The sequence below is a fragment of the Prenolepis imparis genome, unplaced genomic scaffold, assembly GCF_030444845.1.
Source record: "Prenolepis imparis isolate NDT839.2.m4 unplaced genomic scaffold, iyPreImpa1.0 SCAF_1, whole genome shotgun sequence".
NCBI classification, from domain to species: domain Eukaryota; kingdom Metazoa; phylum Arthropoda; class Insecta; order Hymenoptera; family Formicidae; genus Prenolepis; species Prenolepis imparis.
This window is the reverse complement of record NW_028141159.1, coordinates 25,058,174-25,083,319: the sequence shown is the minus strand read 5'-3', so window position 1 is coordinate 25,083,319 and position 25,146 is coordinate 25,058,174. Positions and strand designations below refer to the sequence as shown.

General features: G+C 33.1%; 1 long non-coding RNA gene across 4 annotated transcripts in view; it reads left to right on the top strand.

Annotated features, from left to right (window-relative positions):
- LOC145937748 (uncharacterized) overlaps positions 1-25,146 on the top strand; it is a 412,856-nt gene that overhangs the window by 202,504 nt on the left and 185,206 nt on the right. The window contains exon 7 of one of the 4 annotated variants that reach the window (XR_014425632.1): positions 200-391. The exons of the other annotated variants lie outside the window; for them this stretch is intronic. This is a non-coding gene — a long non-coding RNA (uncharacterized LOC145937748). Of the gene's footprint in view, positions 1-199; positions 392-25,146 lie in introns of those variants that run through there. 4 annotated transcript variants of the gene reach the window in all.

Sequence of the window (25,146 nt, the reverse complement as noted above, 5' to 3'; positions counted from 1 at the left end):
TCTCCGCGGAACCAGGATATCTCCTTGGAGATTTCCCGTGATATAAAAAAAAATTTAAAAAAAAATTAAAAAAAAGATATCGCAATTTCCTTGTGAGCATGGCGACTTCTTTGAGAAGGAATAAATGTAGTAAGTATCTCTTTAAATTTATAATAAATAAAAAATTTTAAAGATTATTAATATTTTTTGTGTTATACAGGAGTCCCGCCCAGCCGTCGCCTCCGCTTGCTGCTTCAAACATCATCACCTCATCATCACCATCACCATCGCTCAACACCGCCCCACATACCCCTATACATTTTATATTTTTATATTATTATTGTATTATTATATTTCATATTTTAAATTTTATATACTTTTTTACATTTTATATTAATTTATATTTTATATTTTATATATTTTATATTTTAAATTCACACACACACACAAAATTGTATCATTGCACACACACACCTATTTTATAAATAAACATTTTAAATATTAAATAAATGTAATTATTTTAGAATAAGTCCTCTCTCCCCTTCCTCCTATTAAAAATATTAATTTTAAAAAAATATTATAAAAAAAAGAAATATTTAAAAAATTCTCTCTTACGAACGCCTCTCTCTTTGCGTTCTCCTTCGCTGCATCAGCTCTCGCGCTCTCCTTCGCGTCATCTCGCTACCTCTCATCATCTCGCGCTATCTCTCTCGCTCTTGCGTCATCTCTCTCGCGTGCGCCTCGCGCTCTCCTTCGCGTCATCTCGCTACCTAGCCATCTCGCACTATCTCTCTCGCTCTTGCATATACGCCTCGCTTGCGTTATCTCTCTCACGTGTGCCTCGCGCTCTCCTTCGCGTTCCTCTCTCCCCGCGGACCCCTCATCCATAAAAAACTTCATGCGGTCTTTCGCGGATTCCTCTCTCCCCGCGGATCCCTCGCGGACCCTAAAGTCGCGGACGCTCCCCCTCCCCGCGGACCCCTCGCGGACCCGGTACCAAAATCGCGGACGCTTCCCCCTCCCCGCGGACCCCTCGCGGACCCGGCACCAAAATCGCGGACGCTCCCCCTCCCCGCGGACCCCTCGCGGTACATCGCGGACGCTTCCCGCGTGACGTCATTCCCCCTCCCCGCGTGACGTCATTCTCCCTCCCCGCGTGACGTCATTCTCCCTCCCCGCGTGACGTCATTCCCCCGCGCGCTGGGTTCCCCTCGCCCCTCACCCCCCCCTTATTGCCCCAGTGTTAGAACCGGCCTTATATCACTACTGCTCTCCTGAGCGTTACGCGAGAGAGCGGCCTATAAAAACCCACATACCGGCATCGCGCGCTCGACCCCGCCGCGCGCCACAGACAGCATACGGAAATCCGATCTGCGATATATGTAACGCTCTCCCGAGCGTTACGTGAGAGAGCGGCCTATAACCCGCATACCAGCACCAAGCCCTCGACCCCGCCGCGTTCCACCTCACGCGCCGTCGACATCCTCGCACGTCTATATAATCGGGATTTAAAGACCCGGCCTTTTAAATTTGATCAACACGCGACACGAGACAAATATTGCGCATTCCACAAGTCGAAATTTACACGACACCGAAACTCATTTCTAACGGACAATTGTATAAGCGACCAAACACACATACACGCATACATGTACGCACACATTATATGGATACAAATCCGCACACATTAACACAAATTCTCGACCATACACACTCACACACACACACACACACACACACACACACACACACACACACACACAGCTGTACTCACGTTAAACATACAATAAACTTTGTTTTTTTTACTTTACGTAAATCACGCCTTGTGCTTTCATGCCGAATTTCCCCCCCCCCCCTCTCCATCTCTCTCTCCTTTCTTATAGGTATATATATATTATGTATATATTTATACTTGACTTTAATTTAATAAATTAAATTTTATATCATCGTTTCTTTGATTAAACTAGGGAATATTTATTTGATGCAATAATTAAGCATTATGACGAAGAGATAAATATATTATAGTCAAAGATAGTATTATAGTCAAAGATCAACTAAAAAGAAATAATAGTTTCATAAGGAGAAAAAACAATATAATTTAAATTAAAAAAGAAATGTTAAAACTTTTCCCTGATGGAAAGGAAAAATAAGCAAAAAAAAATGAGCAGTATATCGTTGTTGGAATCAAAAGGACAAATTATTATAAATCTATTTCATTTAGCTTGTGCATTACATGTTCATATGAATTTATATTGTAGGCATTTTTTATATTTTATTATTTATGTGTTATATTTGTGTATTATATTATATCATTTGAAATATTGTATATTCAAAGAGAGCGAGACGTTAGCCGATGTTTTATTAGGTGACTTTACTTTGTATTATTTTGGTCTTTGTTTTTGATTGTTATTTATTCTTACGACCGTGAAATCGAGAGAACCTTCGAAGGTAAAAGTGACACCTATCTCTGCCGTGGATTGTCAAAGAATGATTTGATTGGTTTACCACTTAGGAGTAGGGCGCAATCGAGAAGTCCGGATATAAAAATCGCGACTTTCTGAGAAACGACACACACACATTCTCGGATCAATAGATAGGCAACACATCGAAAGGCTCACTCTCTACATCGAAGAACTCGCAATAAACATATATATATAGATATATCACTTGTGATATACTTTAATTTAAAAACACGTTGGCACCTGATTCCTCTATCCTGACAATAATCATATAACCGCATGAGAGTTGTCACCCGCTCCCGTCGAGACAAGTCTACAATATAATATTAGTAATATTTATTTATATTTAATTTATATAATTTTATATTGAATTTATTATATAATATTTAATCCTCTTATTTTTTTCTCTAGATTTTCGACATACAAAAGCAAAGAGAGATTGTTTAACTATCTTTCCATAAAGATTCTATTACACAGTTATTTTAGGTTCTGGCTTCCATAGACATTCCAATTTTATTTTTGGTGACAAATAATGAATTAGCTTCGTGGAACATTGCTTTAGCGAAGAATGAAAAGAATATAAGAAAAAGTCGAATGGATATTAAATATAATAGGAGTACTCCTTTATTTGGTCTAAATGCATTCAGCAATGATATACGAATACCTAACAGTCAAAAGCTAGATGCTAATGTATCCAGTTTACAAATCAACGATGTATGCAGATAACACTCAATTCCATTTATATCATGAGTAAATATTAGACAAACAAGACAGGTAAAAATTCTGAAATACTAGAATTATTAGCAGTTATTAAATTATTACTAAATCCGAATACAAAGCTATATATTTCTATAAATTTTATAGAATTTGTCACAGTTGACAATTAATGATTTATCAATCTATCAATATATTTAACAATTTATCAATATATTTAAACTCATTAATCACAATATTTCAGAAATATAGAGATTATGAAATAATTTAAAATGCAATTTTGTGTGTGTGTGTAAACGTGTATATAATAGTAACAGCAAAATAATGTAAATATATGAACAAAAAAAAAGACAGTTTCCGATGCATTTATGTTCGTTATTGCAATCTAAAATATATGTGATAATATTATATAGTTATATATATATACAAAAACTTAAAAAAAAGAAAAAAGCTAATTTAATATATAATGCAATATAGATTACAATAAAATATATATAGAAATTAGTACGTATATCTAGAATATTTGTAATAACGAAATGTATATGTGTCGTAATACTGTGTTTTACTGCTTATATGTATATGCTCAAGTTTACGTTAATGAAATGTTAATTTAAATGTTTGTGAATATTTCATTAAAATTAATATTTGTTTAAATGTATTATTTAAGGCTAAAGAAGAGATGAAGAATAGGCAATAGAAAGAAATAGAAAGAAGAAAAGAAATAAAAGGAAAAATGAAAGAAAAATGAAAAAAGATTTGAAATCAGAAAAGGTATAAAGAATAAAAAAAGAAAAAAGAAAAAAAAGAGAGGGGGGAAGAAGAAAGAAGAAGCAAATAATATTTAATATTAAGTAATAATATTATCTAATATCATATTAAAATCAGCTGATTTCTGTCAAAAACATTAATCGAGTTTAAAGAATTATAACATAGCATATTATTTAAAACATTATTATTTTAATTTTTATACCATATTATTTTAAAATTAATTAGCAAATTAACACTTTAATCAGCTGATATTTGTCAAAAAATATTAATAAAGTAAAAATTTGAAAACTAAATTTTAAAATAATTATATATTATAAAAATTGAAATAGAAATATGTTGTAAATAATATGTTATAATACCTTATCTGCGATTAATATTTTTTGATAAAAATTAGCTGATAACTATCAAAAATATTAATCGAGTTTAAAGTATTATATTATATTTTATTTAAAACACATTATTATTTTAAATTTTATATCATATTATTATATTATCATATCAATATTATTATTATTATTGATAGGCGTATCATATAAATTGAATGGAGTTAAATTTTTGATGAACATGCTCTCAAACAAGCACACAGATGAAGTAAACTAACAGATTCATTCCAAAATAATTATCATAATTTTTAGCTAATTAAGGATGAATAATAATTAAGCGAAAAATTTCTCTATTTAAATTATTTAATAGGTATGCCTTTCGAGTTATCAATTTATATAAAAATATCATTTTTTTATGATGGATTAATTTTAAAACATAATGCGATTTGACATGACCCAAAAATTATTTAAAATAAATCCCCCCATAATTAATAATCCTGCTTAATTAATATCTTCACTTAATTTTTCAATTAAGTATGATGAATGATATATAGGATAAATCTAATTTAAATAACTTCATTTTTGGACATGTCTGACAATGAGTGCATCTTCATCAAAAATTACGTTCCAGCTTAATTATTACTTTATTTAAATTATGTGATATGCCTATAAATCTATGGATTTTTATATAAATAAAAACTTTTTTTACGATGGATCAATTTTAAGATTTAAAGCAATTTGAGAAAACTCAACCAAACTCAAAAAAAATTTCAAATTAATTCTATCTCTCTTACTTAATATTACCCTTAATTAGCTGATTAATTATTATATTTGATTTAGGAGAAACAAATATGATCTATTTAACTTCATCTTTGTGCATGTTTGAGTGCATTTTTACCAAAAATTTAACTCCAGTTTGATTATTTTGTTATTCAAGTTATATCAGATTCATCTTAAAACAATTATCAAAGATTACAGCTAATTAATAAAGAATAATATTTAAGCGAAATGGGATTGATTTTAAATTATTTTTGGGCATGGTCGGATACTATCAAATCGCATTAAGTCTTAAAATTAATCCATCGTTTAAAAAATTTTTTATTTCTATATAGGACGATAGATCGATAGACGAATCATATAATTTGAATAACGAAATAATCAAGCAAGAGTTAAATTTTTGTTAAAAATTATCTCAAACATGCACAATGATGAAGTTAAATTGACTAGATTGATCCCAAATCAATTATTACAATTAACCAAAAAATTAAGGGTGAATATTAATAAGCAATAAGTTTCTCTATTTAAATTTTGTGATATAGATATTAATTAAGCATGGGATTGATTTGATTTGATTTTTGGGCGTAGTTAAATGTTTGAATATTTCATTAAAATTTATATTTTTTTAAATGTTTTATTTAAGGTTAAAGAAGGGATGAAGAATAGGCAATCCAAAGAGAAAGAAAGAAAAAAAAATAAAAGGAAAAATGAAGAAAAAAATGAAAGATTTGAAATCAGAAAAGGTGAAATATAGGAAAAAGAAAATAAGAGAAGGAAGAGAGAGGAGAGCGAGAAGGAGAGAGAGAGAGAGAGAGAGAGAGAGAGAGAGAGAGAAGAAAAAAGAAAGAATAGATATTATAGTATTTGGTAATAATAATATTGTTATAAATTTATAATTTAATAATAATATTATATTTAAGTCTATAAAATATGTATATATATATTTTTTAAATGTTTAAATATTATTAAAGTTAATAATTATTTAAATGTTTTATTTAAAGCTAAAGAAGAAGAAAAAAAGAAGGAAAAAAGAAGGAAGTTTTAAAATTAGAGAAGACGAAAAATGAAAGAGATTGAGAGAGATAGAAAGAAGAAAAAAATGAATAATTATATTAGGTAATAATATTATTTAAAATCATATATGTATAAACATATAGAATATATATACAGTGTGTTCCAAAATTACCGAACACTCTGGAATATTTCTAAGGTTATTTGGAGGCGATTTTTCTTTCGCGAAAATGTCGAAGCACTAATAACTTTTTAATTATAAGCAATTAAAAATAAAAAATTTTTCGCAAACTAAACCTTATAAAAATAAAATACTAACAAAATCACATTTTTCAGTTAATTTCAGGTAGAGTTTACTTTTATAGAATTTTAATTTAAGACTTAGTTATAAAGATACATGTTGGTAAAAATTGGGAACATGCAAAAATCGTCTCCAATAGAGTGTTCGGTAATTTTGGAACACTCTGTATATATATTTTATATTATAAATTATATATATATATATATATATATATGTATATATAAAATATTAATCGAGTTTAAAGTATTGTAACATATTATCTAAAATATTAATTGCAGATAAGATATTATAATTTTTTATAACATATTATTATTTCAAAATTTAATTATCAAATTTTCGTTTTATTAATATTTTTTGACAGAAATCAGCTGATAACTGTAAAAAATATTAATCAAGTTTAAAGTATTATAACATATGATTTAAACATATTGCTATTATAAAACATTACTATTTCAATTTTTATAAAAATGAACTCAATATTTTTATAAAAATGTACTCAATTTTTATAAAAATGCACAAATATGTAAAAAAGATGAAATTAAATTGATCAAATTCATCCCAAATCAATTAGCATAATTAATCAGCTAATTAAGGGTAAATATTAATTAAGCGAGAAGTTTTTCTATTTAAATTATATGATATGCTCACCGATCTATCGATTTATATAAAAATAAAAACACTTTTTTTGACGATGGATTAATTATAATGCATAATGCGATTTGACATAACCAAATCACGCCCAAAAATTATTTTATATCAATCACATCCCGATTAATTAATTAATATCCTCACTTAATTAGTCAAATAAGTATGGTAAAATAATTTGGGATAAATCTAATCAAAATAACTTAATCTTTGGACATATCTGAGTCCATCTTATTCATCAAAAATTAAGTTTCAGCTTGATTATTTCGTTATTTAAGTTTTACGATAAGCTTATCTATCTATCATTCTATATAGAAATATAAACATTTCTTTGTAACGATGGATCAATTTCAAGATGAAATGCTATTTGATAAAATCTAACCAAGCTAGAAAACAATTTTAAATCAATCTCATTTCGTTTAATTAATATTCACTTTTAATTAGCTGATTAATAATATTATTATTATTATTATTATTATTATTATTATATTATATAATTATTATAATTAATTTGGAATAAATCTGATCAATTTAACTTCATTTTTGTGCATGTTTGAGTGCATTTTCATTAAAAATTCAAATCCAGTTTTATTATTTCGTTATTCAAGTTATATCATATTTATCTTGAAACAATTGTCATAATCTTCAGCTAATTAAGGGTAAATTTTAATTAAACAAGATGGGATTAATTAAAAAATATTTTTGGGCATGATTAATTAACATCAAATCGCAATAAATGTTAAAATTGATCCATCGTCAAAAAGAAATGTTTCTATTTTCATATACGACAAGATAGATCGATATGCCTATCATATAAATTTTATAACAAAATAATCAAGCTGGAGTTAAATTTTTGATGAAAATGCACTCAAACAAGCACAAAGATGAAGTTAAATTGATTAGGTTGAACCCAAATCAATTAGAATAGATTATCACTATTCGTTTACTGACCATTTGATTTTGTTTGATTTTTTATATTATTCAAGTAATGATCGAAGAAAGCGCGCACGTTAGCGCGCGCTGCATGCTAGTTCATAATAAAAAAGGAGCTGTAGACCTGATTATTCAAGTAATGATCGAAGAAAGCGCGCACGTTAGCGCGCGCTGCGCGCTAGTCCATAATAAAAAAGGAGCTGTAGACCTGAAAAGTGCGCGTTTGGAGTCGATATGTATTGCATCTATTATTGACTCTTTTCCGCGTATGTGATTGGCGGTCGTGAGAGAAAGGTGTGAACGTAATCCATAATAAAAAAGGAATTGTAGCCCTGAGAAGTGCGCGTTTGGAGTCGATATGTAATATGTATCGCATCTATTATTATTGATTTTTTTCTGCGTATGTGATTGGCGGTCTTGAGAGAAAGGTGTGGACGTAATCGCCGAATTTGTAATTCGGTGACAGTTTGGTGACATTTCGTGACACATTGTGAGTGGGGTTAATCTTACTTGCAATTTTATTTTTATAAGGGTCATGCTATAGCTGTTATTTCGGGAGAAATTGTTAATTATAAACGAAAAGTTTGGCCGACTTTTTATTTGACATATTTTAATGGTGCATATTGTGAAATGAGACGCAGCATATTAGTTCGTGAAACAAGCATGATATCACCTCTAACAGTATTACTATTTAATCAAGGAGAAACTCAATGTTATGAGGTGATTAAATAATTATACAATTAAATTATGTATATATACGTACACATATATGTACACACATATACATATGAATGTATGTAATAGATAATAATAATTACACAATTTATAATTTGTTCTGGATTTCAGAGAAATAATGGCAAAATAGATATTTTGTAATTAAGATCAATCAACGACATACTTTAAAATTTTCTTGTAATAAAGAGTAAGTATTTATATGTATGTCTTTATATTTTTTCTTTAGTGTGTGTGTGTATTCCAATTTATTTAAATCATCTATTCCTTTTTAGAACTCTTATTAAGTCTTGTATTTATTTTCTTTTAGGACTGCCGATGTGCTCTTAGAATTTAGGAATATTATGTGGTTACACTCATTGGAGAAGCCAGGAGTTAGCGAACGCGGTGGTGATCTTAATTCAAAACAGATATTTGAATATATATACGTTAAGTCACATGTTTTTTAATATTTTTTATAATAAAACGGAGAGCCATTTTTTTGTTTTTCTATATTTTTAAATGCGTTTTCTCATTTAATGTTCTAATCATTAACGGCGATAATTTGTGATTTTTTTAATCTTAGGGTCAAGTCCAATATATGTATCTTATATTATATTCGTGTTTTTTCAATATTTTTATTACTTCTCGTGGGACTATTTCATTATTTTCGATATTATTTCGATATTCGATAGTATTTTGATATTATTAAATCCGCTTTTTCATTTTTTAATAAGTTTTCATCATTACCGGCAATAATTAATTTTACAATATTTTAGGGTCGCGATTTAGATACCATAACGTTAAGTTTTATCGTGTCTTTTTTAAATGTTTTATTATCGACCTGAGCATTATTTTATTAATGTTTTCTTATATTTTTAAACGCATTCTTTAACATTATAATAGATTTTAATCAACAATAACAATAATGAAATTTTTCGAAATTTTAGGGTCGCGATTTACATATCATTAAGTAAAGTCTTTATATAATATATATATTATATAAGAAAAGTTGCAGGCTTTTATGATTTTAATATACAAAGATTATTTACAGATTATTTTTATACCAAACACAGTAGTAAGTAAGACACACTATGGGGCGTCAAAACAAACCCCCACCACTCACCCTCTGGCGCCAGTGACGTCACTAAACCAGCGGGGGTGCCGTCTCGTCATAGGTCATTAATCCAGCGGGGGTCTCGACCACGGTCCCATCACAGGTTAAAGTTGAGGGAGACGAGCCCCGCTCGCGTGCCAGGTAACAATATTAATGTTAGTGACAATGAGAGAAAAGTCGAACATTAGGACGACTGAGACGAATAAAAAAAAGACATTATCGCACTGATTATGATGTAATTTTAATTTTTAGAGGAAACCAAAGTTTGTGTTTCGCAGTAAAAAGGGAAAAGGGAAATGATGGGAAGAAAATACTAAATAATTTTAATGAGAAAAAGTTCACATTTATTTAAATTGGTTTTTTACATAAAACAATATTACTTTATTATATGTATATAAAGTTCAAAATATTTTAAGCACGTTTTTCGCGAAGAAAAATTTTATTTTTTTATTGTTAATATTGAGCGCTTCATGACATCTTCGAGCGTTAATTTTACACGTCCGCGACCGTTACATTAAAAACGCGTATATTAAATTGTTGCACGATATCGAGTCCCCCGGCACTCTGCGCTACCGAACGTACGAGTCGCCAAATATCCTCGCTCGTCAAGTCACGCACTGGACGAAACGATAAACCCGCGGGACCATGCGTCAAATTCGGTGAATCGAATGATATTCCTACGTAATGGTCAGATTCGCACGTTCGTATAGCGTACGCGTAAATTTCGCGGAACGCGATTTCTAGCGCGCGATATATATCTTCGTCTTCAGATAACTGTCATATCGCAAAACTCGCTTCTCTTCCGATTACGCCAAAATTTTTTTATCGTCGTGTATTCTCCGACAACAAATTTATGTATCGAAAATCACCGACCTGATGTTGTTGTTGATTCTCCAGCTGATCTTCTTCGCCTTCTTGAGCTATTGTTGCGTTGACGTGTCGATTCTCCATTTCTTCTTCAGCTTCTTCAGTCTCCGACGTGGTGTTAAGGCAATTTTCCACTTCGGCTTCCTCTACGTTCTCTTCTCTCTCATCTCTTTCCTCGTTATCAGGAAGCTGCGACACTTGTAAGATATCTGCTACATCAAGTATTACTCGTGAGTATTCCCCATCTTTCAATTTTTATCTCGTTTCTAGCCTTCCGGAGAAAAGTAAGGCGTGTAACAGATTTCTAATAAAAACAATTTACATTCGTTTAAAAATTTTAAATTAAAAGTTTTAAAATATTAAATTCGCGCATAAAATGACGAGAAATAAGATAACATTGTTACCTTCATTCACTACATACACCCGGTAGTCGTCATCGCTGTTCTCCACATTATCCATCGTAACGTGTTGTTCTTCTTCTTCCTGCTCTTCTTCTTCTTTTTCCTCCTGCTCTTCTTCTTCTTGCTCTTCTTCTTCTTTCTGCACTTCTTCTTCTTGCACTTCTTCTTCTTGCACTTCTTCCTGCACTTCTTCCTGCTCTTCTTTTTCCTGCATTCTATTTATAAGCCCACCAATCATTGGGAAAGCTAATAAAATCATAAAGATGATATTAATATTTTTCTAAATTTTTACATTTTACTTCCTCATGTGAAACGTTTAAATTTATTTTAAAATATTAACTTACTGGGTAAAAATATTTCAGGATCGGCTGTGCTCACGGTGACTATACTCGCGTTATCATCGTCATCATCAATATCGCTATCTAAAAATAATATAAATATACATATTTCGTAAAATTTTTACATTTTTACTTTTTGCGTTATTTTCTTAAAATTGAAGCTTACCTGATGATAGCGAAATAACTGGAATCGACTCACGTGCATTTTCGTTTAATCGTACTCTCCCTAAAATTTATCATGTTATCTTGGTAAAGAAATTGTGAAATTTCTTAAAAATTAATATTTTATTTATACAAACTTACGTGCAGGTGGTGCCTCGAGCACTTCTTCTGCCCGACGTCTTCGGCCCATTGCAGAGACTATACGCGCAACATTCGCGGGGATATTGTTATCTACAAATTATTGATTTGAAAATTTAGAAAAATTAACAAGTTCTAAGAGTAGTTTTATTGTATTTTTTAAAAAGCACATTTCAATTACCTGCTAAACATCTTCGATAATTCAATAGCAAGAAGCTAATATGTCCTCCTACATCTTCTTCCTCGATCAAATGCTTCGCGCATTCCCATCACTTCACCCGCGAAACGTAATAATCTTTCATCTCCGTTAAAATGTCCCAATCTATATAAAATTGCTAGTACGGTATTTGTACTAGCACACGCGAAACGTTGAAAAATCGCGTAATTTGTCTCCGCCGACTCATCCGACAATTCGGTTAAATATTGCTCGCTGTTAAACCCCGGTACCAAATTTGCTGTTAAATTTACACACTTTGTCACTGTAGCTTTAATCCCCGACATTTTTACACTTAAAGCAAAAATTAACTTTAATTTTTGCCAAAATTGAAACGAGTCACAACGTGTCAAAAACAAGTTGCTCACCGCGACAACGAACTTAGAAAAACATTTTCTCTTTCGCTTCGTAGAATTTATACTCTTTTCCCTACTCCACGAAATAGGGAGAAATTTTCGTTAACATATTATTTGTCCATCTGTATAACATATATTTTAGAGGAAAAAGGCCAATATTCCTCAATATTTTTTCATTCCTGCGTATCTCATTTCTTTTAGAAACTTTTTATTTGTTGCACTATTGAAAATATTTTCTAGTTGAAGATTTATCACAGGATAAATTGTTCAATATTATCTACTTTTATCCTTTAAAATTTATTACTGTTCAATATTATTTTGAAATTGAAAATTAGAAACAGAATTTCATGCTTTCCATCTTACATCATCTCTGCGTCAACATTCCAAGTTAATTTTTTGTATATTGTTTAATTTTTTGTATATTGGTTTCTTTTTTGCGTTTATTGTTATTGTTATTGATTTATTTCTTTTTAAAAGAATTGTTATTTGAAAAACTTTGTTAGTTTTTCTATTAAAAATATTTCCTAAAACCGAGATAACGTAAATAATTGACCAATATTATATATATATTTTTTCTTTTTTTTTTTTGCTTCAGGGATTTCTTTTATTTTCGAAGGAAAATTTTAAAAGTCACAAAAAAAGCAAACATTTATCAAGAAAATTCTCATATACAACAATTACTTTTACTTTTTACAAATCAATATTATCCTAACGTCAGCTTTAACGTTGTCTGATTTCTTTGTACAAATATTTATTACCCTTGACAAATTTTTATAAATTTTTTTGCTCCAGGAGTTTCTTTTATTTTCAAAGAAAAATTTTAAAAGTCATAAAAAAGTAAACATTTATCAAATAAATTCTTTTATACAAAAATTACTTTTACTTTTTACAATTCAATATTGTAACTACAGCTTTAAACTTATCTTATTTCTTTGTACAAATATTTATTACCCTTGACAAATCTTTATAAATTACTATTACTCCGCGTTAATCAGCTGAACGCGACGCGGTACTCTTTGCTCGTACACGTGTAGAAAAACGCTAGCGCGAGTATGCGGTCGCCGCGGGTGTGCTTCCCCCCGGAACGCGGAATAAGCTTATGACCAAGTCAAGCTTTATTTTTAAAAAATATACGCAACACATGTATATATATATACGAGGGTAAGTCAAAAAGTAAAGGGACAAATAAAGAAAAACACATTTATTTTAATCTATGTGGAAAATTTTTTCCTCGTAGTGCTTCTTTTAATAAACCGAGAAGATGAAAAGATGAAAAGAAAAAAGAAAAAAAAAGAAAAGAAATACTACGAGAAAAAAAATTTTCTTTGGATGAGAAGGTCATTGCAGTGGTGCATAACTGGCTACGCATCCAATCCAAATCTTTCTTCCAGGATGAAATACAGAAGCTTATTAAGTAGTGGATCAAATGTATCGATGTTGGTGGGGATTATGTCAAAAAATGATATGTAAATTTTCCACATAGGTTAAAATAAATGTGTTTTTCTTTATTTGTCCCTTTACTATTTGATTTACCCTCGTACGTTTTTACTCACATTCACTCACATACGCACGCGCACATAATTGTTACTAAACATGTTATGCGATGACTTCTTCATTTATCAACTCGTGAGTAGCATCTAAATTAATCATTACGTGAAATGGACGTACGCTGGAAACATCCGTGGATGTCGATCGTCTGCGGACCTACGGGTTGCAGGAAAACAATTTTCGTGAAAACTTTTCTTAGACAATAAATTCTTTAAATATCGCTAGTAAATTAATCAAAGGATCAATATTGAAAATAATCGACCAAACTAGCACAAATTTTTTACACTTTATTAAAAGTTACGACGTTTCGACCATATGGTTGTGGTCCTTTTCAAGTATACAGTTATAAATGTGAATCTTAGCCAAGCATGTTCAAATAAAAGATTCGCTCACACATGTTGTCAATATTAAAGGCGAGAACGTTAAGTCAGTAAGAAACCTTGTCAATAACTGTTTTTTCTTAGACATTTATCCGACACATGTCCGATGTTCGATTCGAAAGAATTTTATTTTATTACGCCGAATGGCAAGATTCGTATCATCGGCTGCAATGTGACACTAGTGAAAGTAAAGAAGTAGAAAAAAGCGAAGCACGTAAGAACGAATGTAATATTTTGCTAAAAACGAAGAAAAATATAATCGAATTTCACGAAGGATTACCACGTCCGCAAGATTATTCCAACGATCCGTTGACTCCAAAATTGGTGATACACAATTGACGATCTTATGAGGGAATCGTCTTCGTGTGATGCTATCGTAGATCTGTTTATCAAAGGAAGTCATCATAAGAATCTCAGTGTTGTACTTATTTCGCAAAATCTTTTCCATCAGGGTCGCGGACAACGTGACATATCTCTCAACGCAAATTACATAGTAGTTTTCAAAAATCCACGTGATCGGGCTCAAATTCGACATCTCTCACGTCAAGTATATCCCGACGATCCGAAATTTCTAGAAGAAGCATACTACGAAGCTACCATGCGACCTCACGGCTATTTATTGCTTGATCTAAAACAATCGACTCCTGACGAATATATCGGTTTTGCACGTGCATCTTTCCCGATGACGAATTGCATTACGCCTACATTCCTCGTAGATCGAGTAGTAGGGGAGGGGGAATATAAAAGTGGTATTTGTGTTTACATTTCGTCAGTCTCACAATTTTGTCATAATGGTGACACGTGGTAAAAATATCAAAGCGACTTCGACGACGTCGAAAAATTTTTCCGACAGCGCAATAAAGATCGCTAGACGTTCCATTGGTGAGAGAAACGCTTGTCTTTTAAAAGCTTTGTGTTATTTGAATAAAAATCAGAGAGCAACGTTCTTACGTAACGCCGACAATAAACTCATAAAGTGTATTCAAGAGTGCGTTTTCAACACGCTCAAAGGTAACGTTCCACTTGCTAGTAGCGAAAAGAAAGGTTTAGCCAAACATAAAGCAATCCTACGGCGTATCGCAGTAAAACGCGATAATTTGAAGGCTAAAAGAAAGTTGTTGATACAACGGGGTGGATTTTTACCCTATCTTATCGGACCTATACTCGGTGCTATATTATCACGGATTATAGGAGAGTGAAAAAGAAAAATACAACTTTATATATTTTTTCAAAAAAATACTAATTATAAAAGAAATAACAAATGTGAAAAACAACTATTACTACACTTGTCACACCAAATAATGGAGAAGGCAAAAAAAAATGGTTTTGATTTCTACAGAAAATCTCGAAAAAATGCAACGAATGCAGCATCACCAGCAACCGGAAATAACATCGAATCTATCGAATCGAAGGAAAAAAATATGGAGATATCAGATGGAAATAATAATAACTCTGTACGGACTCCGGGAACTCATTTATCGCGTCTCGACGCGGAGATGTGACGTATTCTCAATCTCGCGACTCCTACCGACGAAGGCGAGAGATGGAAATTGTATAAGGAAACACTTCGACGTTATCTTCACTTTGTTCGGGAAGCGAAACGATCTCGCAACGATTCGCGCAATGATACGCAAGGCAACGTCGATGTCGGAGATGGCGAGCAGAACGAAGACATTGATATGACGTTATTAAACGAAGATCTCCCGGAAATGGGAACTTCAATTAGCAGTGAAGGAAACATTAGCGAAAGTAGTTTTGAAAAGAAACGTGCTTAAACGGAAATTAAGCGGAAATGATTAAAGAAATACTCAACAATGTACCTAAAACTTATCTCGTCAAAGCACACTCACTATTAAAATATTTGCTTAAAATTCCGTCATCTAAGAAATTAGCTGGGATAAACGCAGACTCGTCACTATAGACAATGAAGTTGTAACGGGGTCGAATATTACTGAACTTATAAACGACGCTGTACGCGAGAGAAAAACGGTGAAAGCAACCGGGAGAATTCAGTTTGCGAGATTACTTCGCGACATAAATACGCTTTTCAATCTCATAGAAAATCGCGATTTATTGACTATGTTTGCACGTAAATCTCAGCGTATTAAAAATACGTTGCCGTACGGGAGCTCAACTCCGAAAATTCCGCTCTCACATTCAAAGTTATACAGACGAAAATTAGACGAAACTGAAGAAGACACGGTGTTTTTATCCGTCACTGACGATAGCGATGACGGTAAAACATTAATAAGCAACGAGGATTCACTGACAAAAAGGAAGAAAGGTTTATTTCATTGGAGCAAACTCGAATAATGGAACTCGAAAAATTGTATTACGATCCCTCGCACTACGCAGGCTATTCCGCGGAGAATTTATCTAGAGCTGCTAAACCACATTTTACGCGTAACGACGTCATTGAATGGCTTAAATCGCAAGATACGTACACGCTACATCGTCCAGTACGACGAAAATTTCCGCGTTTATATTATAACGTGACAAATATCGACGATTTATGGGAGGCAGATTTAATCGATCTTCGTAATCTCAAAAGTTATAATGACGGATGTTCCTATCTGCTGACAATTATTGACGTGCTTAGTAAATTTGTTTGGGAGAACCATTACGTGACAAAACAGCTACCTGCGTGACAAAAGCCTTTCAACGTGTGCTTTTGAGAAACAATAAACGAATACCTGTATACTTGCAAACGGATAAAGGTAAAGAATTTATAGCTAGTCCTGTACAAAAGTAGAATTTATAGCTAGTCCTGTTCTTTAAGAAAAAGGCATACGTTTTCGTGTAGCCCGCAATCCCGATATTAAAGCAGCTGTTGTAGAACGATTTAATAGAACACTCAAGGAGCGGATGTGGCGTTATTTTACACATAACAATACGCGACGTTACATTGATATTTTACAGGATATCGTTCACGCTTACACTCATACTCGTCATTCTTCTATTAAAATGCAGCCTGCAGTCGTTACGCGGGAAAATGCTCGTATCGCGCGTGAAAATATTAATCGTCGTTGGAACGGCGATGACATCGACGACGTCAACAAGAAGAAAAAGTATCGCGAACGCAAAAAGTTAAATATAACGCTGGTGATCTCGTGCGCGTCGGTAGAGCAAAAGTAGCCTTTGAGAAAGGATACGAGGCAAAGTGGAGCGAAGCAATATTTCGAATTCACCGTGTTCTCGAATGGAGGAAACCCTGCGTATACGAATTAAGTGATTTAGAGGGCGAAATTACGGAATTTTTTACGAACAAGAATTAACACCGGTCAATAAAGACTTACAAGGGGAAGAATTTATCATCGACCGCGTGATAAAAAGCAAAGGACGCGGAAACAATAAACAATTGTTAGTTAGCTGGCAAGATTATCCTTTAAAATTCAATTTTTGGATTCTTGCAGTTTAAGATCTTTGAGTCAAAATGAAGGAGGAGCAATTTTACATGATTCTTCCGAGCAATAGTAGTATGAGTTACTTTCCGGAAAATAAAACCACGTGTTTTACCACTGAATTACCTCAACGTATAGAGTTACAGGGTCGATGGAAAGTAGCGCTTGCTGAGATTCAGTTTCCATATTGTTTTTTACATATACGATCAGACGAGAAAGGAATAATCAGGTTTATTGATATTAGTGAGAAGGAAGCAGTAATTAAGGCTGAGAAATCACAACTACCGACGGGAGTTTACTCGAATATGCAAGATATTATAGATGCCTTAAATTTCGCAGCCAAATCTGTTGAATCGCTATAATTTGGCAATTCGATGCTAGCAAAGGTGGTAAAACTTTCATGAAACTTTCCTGTGAAAAAAAGAAATGTTCTATGGTTCATTATGTAAATTTTTCCGAAAAAATTCACAGCATACTCGGATTTGATATACCAGTTACCCAGCGAGAAATGATTGGTCGAATCGACGTCAATTCAACATCAATTCGACCAAATTGACGTTGATTCGACGTCGAATCGACATCGATTCGACCACCATTTCTCACTGGGTAAACGTATTAGGGATCTTGATCAACAGAAAAGTGATTCTGCTATAGCAACTTCTTTGCCGGCAAGATTTTATAATGAAATCAGCAAAGGTATACACAGTAAAGAGAATCTCGATAAACTCATAAGTGGTTCAATTATCCTAGACCTTATGTTGCCTTCATGGGTTTATGATGAAGAAATTTATTCGTTGCAATTTTACAAGCTCTCGCGCAATTATCCGATCATATCCACTAAACCAGCTAGTTTGTTGCGTGCCATTCCCGACAAGCTCTTTGTCTATTGTGACATTTGCGAACCTTATATTATAGGCGATGTACAAGCTCCACTTCTTCGCGTAGTCGCACTCGATGCACGAAATAATTACGCGTTTGCATCCAGTCAAGTAAGACTTTTCTCGCACATGTATTACATTGCATTGCGACGTGTTTTACGTACGATCGAAATAGATATAAGAGATCAACTTGGAAAGAGTATACCATTTGAATTTGGAACGTTGACGGTGACATTACACTTTAGGCGAGTCGATTAAATATTATAAAAATACTCAACAGCTACGATAGAAAAAATAAAAAGAGAAAAAAGCAAATTAATTCCTATTAATGGATCACTATTCGGAATATTACGAGCAATTATAGAACGGGGCTAGTCGTGGCGGCGGAATTCCGCGAATTTTTGTCGGATCAGCCTATCAACGTGGTCACGGTATCGGAAGTTTTCTCGGAGGATTATTCAAACGCTGCCTTATCTAAGTAAGGGTGTACGGGCGGTAGGAAAAGAAGCTTTACGTGCCGGTGTTAATATAATCGAAGATGTTGAAAATAATACTCCGTTAAAGTAGCAATAAAACATTGTTTTGAAGAATCACGCGACAATCTCAAAAGAAAAGCTAAATAAAAAATAGGTAGTCTGATGAAAGGTTTAGGATATAAATTGGATGCAAAAATGCATGTAGCTCAGTTTCCATTTGGGGCGCTTGATGCGCACATCGTTAAATCAGCGACAACAACGGGACGTAAACGACGACGTACGAAAAGTTCGTCGAAAATCAAGACGCGCGGGAAAAAAAGAACAAAATTATCGAAGAACAAGAAAAAGAAGAAAAACACACGACAGTGAAAAGACTCAAGTCTGCGAAACGACAGAAAATTGGCAAGAAACGCACCGTATCCGATATATTTTCTTAAACATTATTATTTTAAACTCAGCAACAAAAAAATTCTAGAAAATAAGTATGTCTTTTCTTCACACACACTCGAGCGAGTGTTTAAAAAGCAAACTCGATCTCTTTTCTTTACCGCCTACGCAAACTAGTATCGAAAGTTTGCAATGGATTTATTACAATTTACAAGCTTGTGACCTCTCACTCGGACGACTCACCAATAGAATTCGTCATCCCCGGTCACCGAGAAGAATATCTAGATCTCACACACACAATACTGAGTCTTCGTATACGCGTAGACCCGTTCGACGTTTCAACGAGAGGAACTACAGGAACAAGCAGCAGCAGCAGCAGCGCCAGCAGCGAAAGCAACGTAGGCCCCGTAAATCATTTACTTCATTCAATTTTCAATCAGATCGACGTATATTTCAATCAAAAGCTCGTGTCGCCTCCAAACAACGCTTACGCGTACCGCGCGTACATCGAGGCATTGTTAAATTATTCTTCACCCGCAAAAACTTCCCATCTAACTTCATGCTTGTGGGACGCGGATACAACCGATCACGTGGACGAATTGTTGGAATCGAAAACAGCCAATCCTGCACTCGTGAGACGCGCTCAATACATCCGCGGCGGTCGAACGCTAGATCTTATGGGTCATCTTCATTGCGATGTTTTCAATCAAGACAAATTCTTGATTAATGGTGTGGAAGTACGACTGAGACTCGTCCGCTTGAAAGATTTGTTTTGTCTTATGGAAAGTAATGGCTCCTCAAAAATTCATATTCTCGATGCCAGTTTGCTTATAAGAAGGACAAAAATTAGCTCCGGAGTATTACTAGCACACGCTAGAATGCTGAGTGAAGTTACAGCCAAGTATCCGCTCACGAGAGTCGAGGTTAAATCATTCACGATTCACAGCAGTTTGTGGGTGAATCTTTAGATAACGTAATACTCGGACAACTACCGAAACGTATAATTGTCGGTTTCGTAAATAATAGAGTGTTTAATGGTGATATAAAATTAAATCCGTTTAAGGTGATGCTGGAGTGACGGCCGAACTCCGATAGGTTAGCACCACACATATCCAAACATATACACGTATACACATATACACACGATAGGTTAGCACCACACATATCCAAACATATGCATGTATACGCATATACACACACATATGCGTGAAAATGTTTTTAATATATAACTTTTTTATTAGACTTGCAATCTCACTTTTTATTGTTTACTAATATTTCTTCATGTTAACCCTATCGCGTATACTATATTTTATGCACAATAAACTGCAGAACTATTTTTATTAAATAAGTATTGTTACGAGCTGACATGAAAGAAGCCGATAACAAAACTGTAATTTTTGATTTTTATATGATTTATATATGGAATTATAGCTAACGCGGTCCGTTTTTATAAGTACTTTAATCGTGGAAAAGGATTTATTGATCTGTATAGTCAATAAAAAGATATCCCAAAATAATCTCTATATTCGCATTCAGTCGGTAAAAACATACCTCCAGCATCCCCTTAACTTCAAAAATTACAAAATAAATTTCTTCCCGCTGTACGTCGACGGCTCACAAATTCCTAATAGACCGTTACAGTCAATTTTCTCGTCGGAAGAATCTCTTTACGTCGAAGCTTATCAAACTCTCTTTTCGGGAACGGGTATCCATTTTTTAAACGAAGGAAATTCTATAGTAGTAGTAGAGATGATTATTCTATAGAAGTAGAGATGATTATTCCAAGGGATATACACTTTTTGCTTTTGATCTTACGCCTGATTTGTCAGCTAATTGCGCCGGACACTGGAATCTCGTGAGACACGGAAGTTTACGATTAGAAGTACGATTCGAAAAAGCTCTCACCGAAACCATTAATTGTATTGTCTACGCAGAATTTGATAACGTGATAGAAATTGACTCGTCAAGTTATCGTTGATTTTTCCGGCTAGATTTTACGTCACTCAAAATAATACTCCGTTAAAAATTTTTTCTCGCATTTTTCTCATCATTCAAAATATCATCATCACTGACATATGTACATTGTAAAAAGCATGTAATGAAAAAAGAAACATGTAATGAAAAAGAATTCAGTTTTTTTCGAGACACGAACGTCGTCGGTTCGCAAAAAAAGCACCTCCGCATTATGGATATAGTCGTCGACATACAAGGCTTCCGTGATATTAACGGTGAATTCATTACTAAGGAAGTAGCCGTTGTTGCGATTAACACTGCAATCGTCAGTCATTGGCTAATATTGCCACCGCATCCGTTTGGTGAATTACCCGAAAGAGTAAGACGAGAAAATAATTGGCTCACAAGAAATTATCACGGCATCGAATGGTTCGACGGCGACGTTGATCTAAAATATTTTGCAACGCATCTGCGCGACATTACAAGACACGTGCGTTACATTTATGTTAGAGAAAACGAAAAAGCACGATATCTACAGAATCTACTTTCCAGATATATAAATAATTTAGAAGGCGTATCGCCGGCATTCAAAAATCTATTGCTAGAGGAAGAATACAGACGACATTGTAATCATCACGGATTTCAAAATTTCGTCAACTTTCATTGTGCATTACGCAACGCGTACAAATTAAAATCTTGGTTAGTCGAGCAAAATAATCTTGATACTGACGTCACGTACTACAAATGTCATCCTATTTGTAGTACCCCCGAAAATTGGGAAATAATCACCGACAACAACACCAAGGATTGTACTTTCAACATTGAACCTTTCGAACTAAACCCGAATATTAAAGTACAATCTGATATTGAAAAAGTAGAAGAACAACTCGACTCTGACAAAAACGCAACAAAACAGTCGAAATCAAAGCTTTTCAAAAATATTTGCTTGTTCTTTTCATCAAAAAGAAAAAAATGAACTCACGTGAGATACTACATGCATTGCGTCAACTCAATGTCAATCATGTGGGTGTCTATCCTGCGGACAGAGTTCCAAGAGTATGGACAAGATCAACTGCCATCATTGCTAATACAGACGATCATAATCGACCTGGAGAACATTGGATTGCTTTCTTCCTCGACAAAGACCATACAGCTACATACTTTGATAGTTACGGATTGCCACCTTTGGATCCCAGATTTCTGGTACGGCTTCGTCGAAACTCTATCATCCATCGTTGGAATAATCAACAATTACAATGAACTTTCTCTCTAACTTGCGGACAATACAGCTGTGTATTTTTATATTACATGAGTAATGGTTACGATCTCAATCAGTTTCTTACTCTTTTTATCGAAAATTATGAACAAAATGATCGAATAATCTTACAATTATTTCGTAAAATTTTTCTTCGCGAAAAACGTGCTTAAAAAATATCTTGAACTTTATATACATATAATAAAGTAATATTGTCTTATGTAAAAAACCAATTTGAATAAATGTAAACTTTTTCTCATTAAAATTATTTAGTATTTTCTTCCCATTATTTCCCTTTTCCCTTTTTACTGTGAAACACTCACGTTTTTTCTCTAAAAATTAAAATTACATCATAATCAGTGCGATAATGTCTTTTCTTTATTCGTCTCTGTTGTCCTAATGTTCGACTTTTCTCTTATTGTCACTAACATTAATATTGTTACCTGGCACGCGAGCGGGGCCCATCTCCCTCAACTTTAACCTGTGGTGGAACCGTGGTCGGGACCCCCGCTGGGTTAATGGCCTATGACGAGACGACACTCCCCGCTGGTTTAGTGACATCACCGGTGCCAGACGCAGTGGTGCCACAAACGGGCCTCGGTAGTATGCGGTAGCATTGGAGGGGATGACGCGCCAACTACAATGCTACATAACGATACATCCGAGATCGAGTCTCGGCTCGCTCTTTAATTTTTTAAAATGTTCTTTGCTTATATTTTAATATTTTTTTTCTTTTTATATATATATATATATATAAAATATATATATATATTATATGTATATATATATATATATATATATATATATATGTACAAATATAAAAAATAATAAAATCCATCCACTCTTGGCCAAATATTTTTTTTTATTTAATATATTTTAATAAAATATTTATTTTTAAAAGACATGTACATGTTGGCCAAGAGTGGGTGGATTTTATTATTTTTTATATATGTTACATATATGTATAAAAAGAAAAAAATATTAAAATATAAGCAAAAAACATTTTAACAAATTAAAGAGCGAGCCGAGACTCGATCTCGGATGTATCGTTACGTAGCATTGTAGTTGGCGCGTCATCCCCTCCAATGCTACCGCATGCTATCGAGGCCCGTTTGTGGCACCACTGGCCAGAGGGTGAGGGTGGGGTTTGTTTTGACCCCACATAGTGTATTACTTACTACTTCAAACGAATACAAGTCTACAAATTTTTCTATTTAATATACATAATATAAGAATGTGTGCGCGTGCGTGTGCGTGTGCGTGTGCGTGTGTGCGCGCGCGCGCGCCGCATAGTGACCGCGGCGACAGTGTCTATATTTAATATTTAAATACTATCCAAAAATTCATCGCTCGTATATTTCGATGGATTTTTGGCTAATTTTAAAATGTTAAATGTTGATACAATGGTCCATATTCTGGATCTTGTTTTATCGATAAAAGAAAATTCAGAATATGGGTGTATGTCCTATGTCGCCGCAGACCCTATGCGGCGCATTAATAAACTTATATCATGTATATTTAATAAAAGAATTTGTACGCTGGTGTCTGCATGGTACCAAAATTTTCTGTAAACAATACACTATCGAAATATATAATGGATGAATTTTTTGGCTCGCCTTTAAGTATTAAAAATCGATACTTTGTTGCTGCGGACCCTATACTGCGAATAAATAAATTATGTATATTTAGTAAAAGAATTTGTACGCTGGTGTCTGCATAGTGCCAAAGTATTCTGTAAACAATGTAATATCGAAATATATAAGCGTTGAATTTTTGGCTCGTATTAAAATATTAAAAATCGACACTATTTCGCCGCGGACACTAAGCGTCGCATTTTTATATTATGTATATTAAATAAAAGAATTTTTACGCTGGTGTCTGCATGCAACTAAAATATTCTGCAAACAATGTACAGTCGAAATATACAAGAGATGAATTTTTGGCTCGTCTTAAAAGTAGACAATATGTTGCCGCGGACTCTATACTGCGCATACATAAATCATGTATATTTAATGAAAAAATTTGTACGCTGGTGTCTGCTTGGTACCAAAATTTTCTGTAAACAATGTACTATTAAAATATATAATCGATGAAATTTTGCCTCGCCTTTAAATATTAAAAATCAATACTTTGTTGCCGCGGACTCTATAGGGCGTAGACTTCTACTATGTGTATTAAATAAAAGAATTTGCAGACTTGTATTTGTTTAATAAAAAGAGCCAACAATTCATCACTTATTTTTTTCACTATTACATTGTTTGCATATTATTTTTGTACCGTATAGATACGAGCTTGCAAATTCAATCCGTTAGTAAAATTAATTATTAATAATAAATAAGCAAATAAATTAATAAAAATATAAATAAATTTTAATATGATTTTTTATAACTTAATAATAATTTAAAATTATATCTCAAAGATTAAATGTTAATAACAACTTAAAAATAAAATTAATTTATTTTGACATAAATGAGTGCTTAATAATTGAATTTTGTATTAAAAAGTATATTATTGAGATTTTAGTAATTTAGTTAGTAAACTGAAGAAGCCGCGCGCGTTAGCGCGCGCTGCGTGCTAGCCCCTTTCTAAAAAAAGGCATGTTATTGACATTGTTGTTTCCACGATGCTGATTGGCAATCTCTATTCTCGTTGTG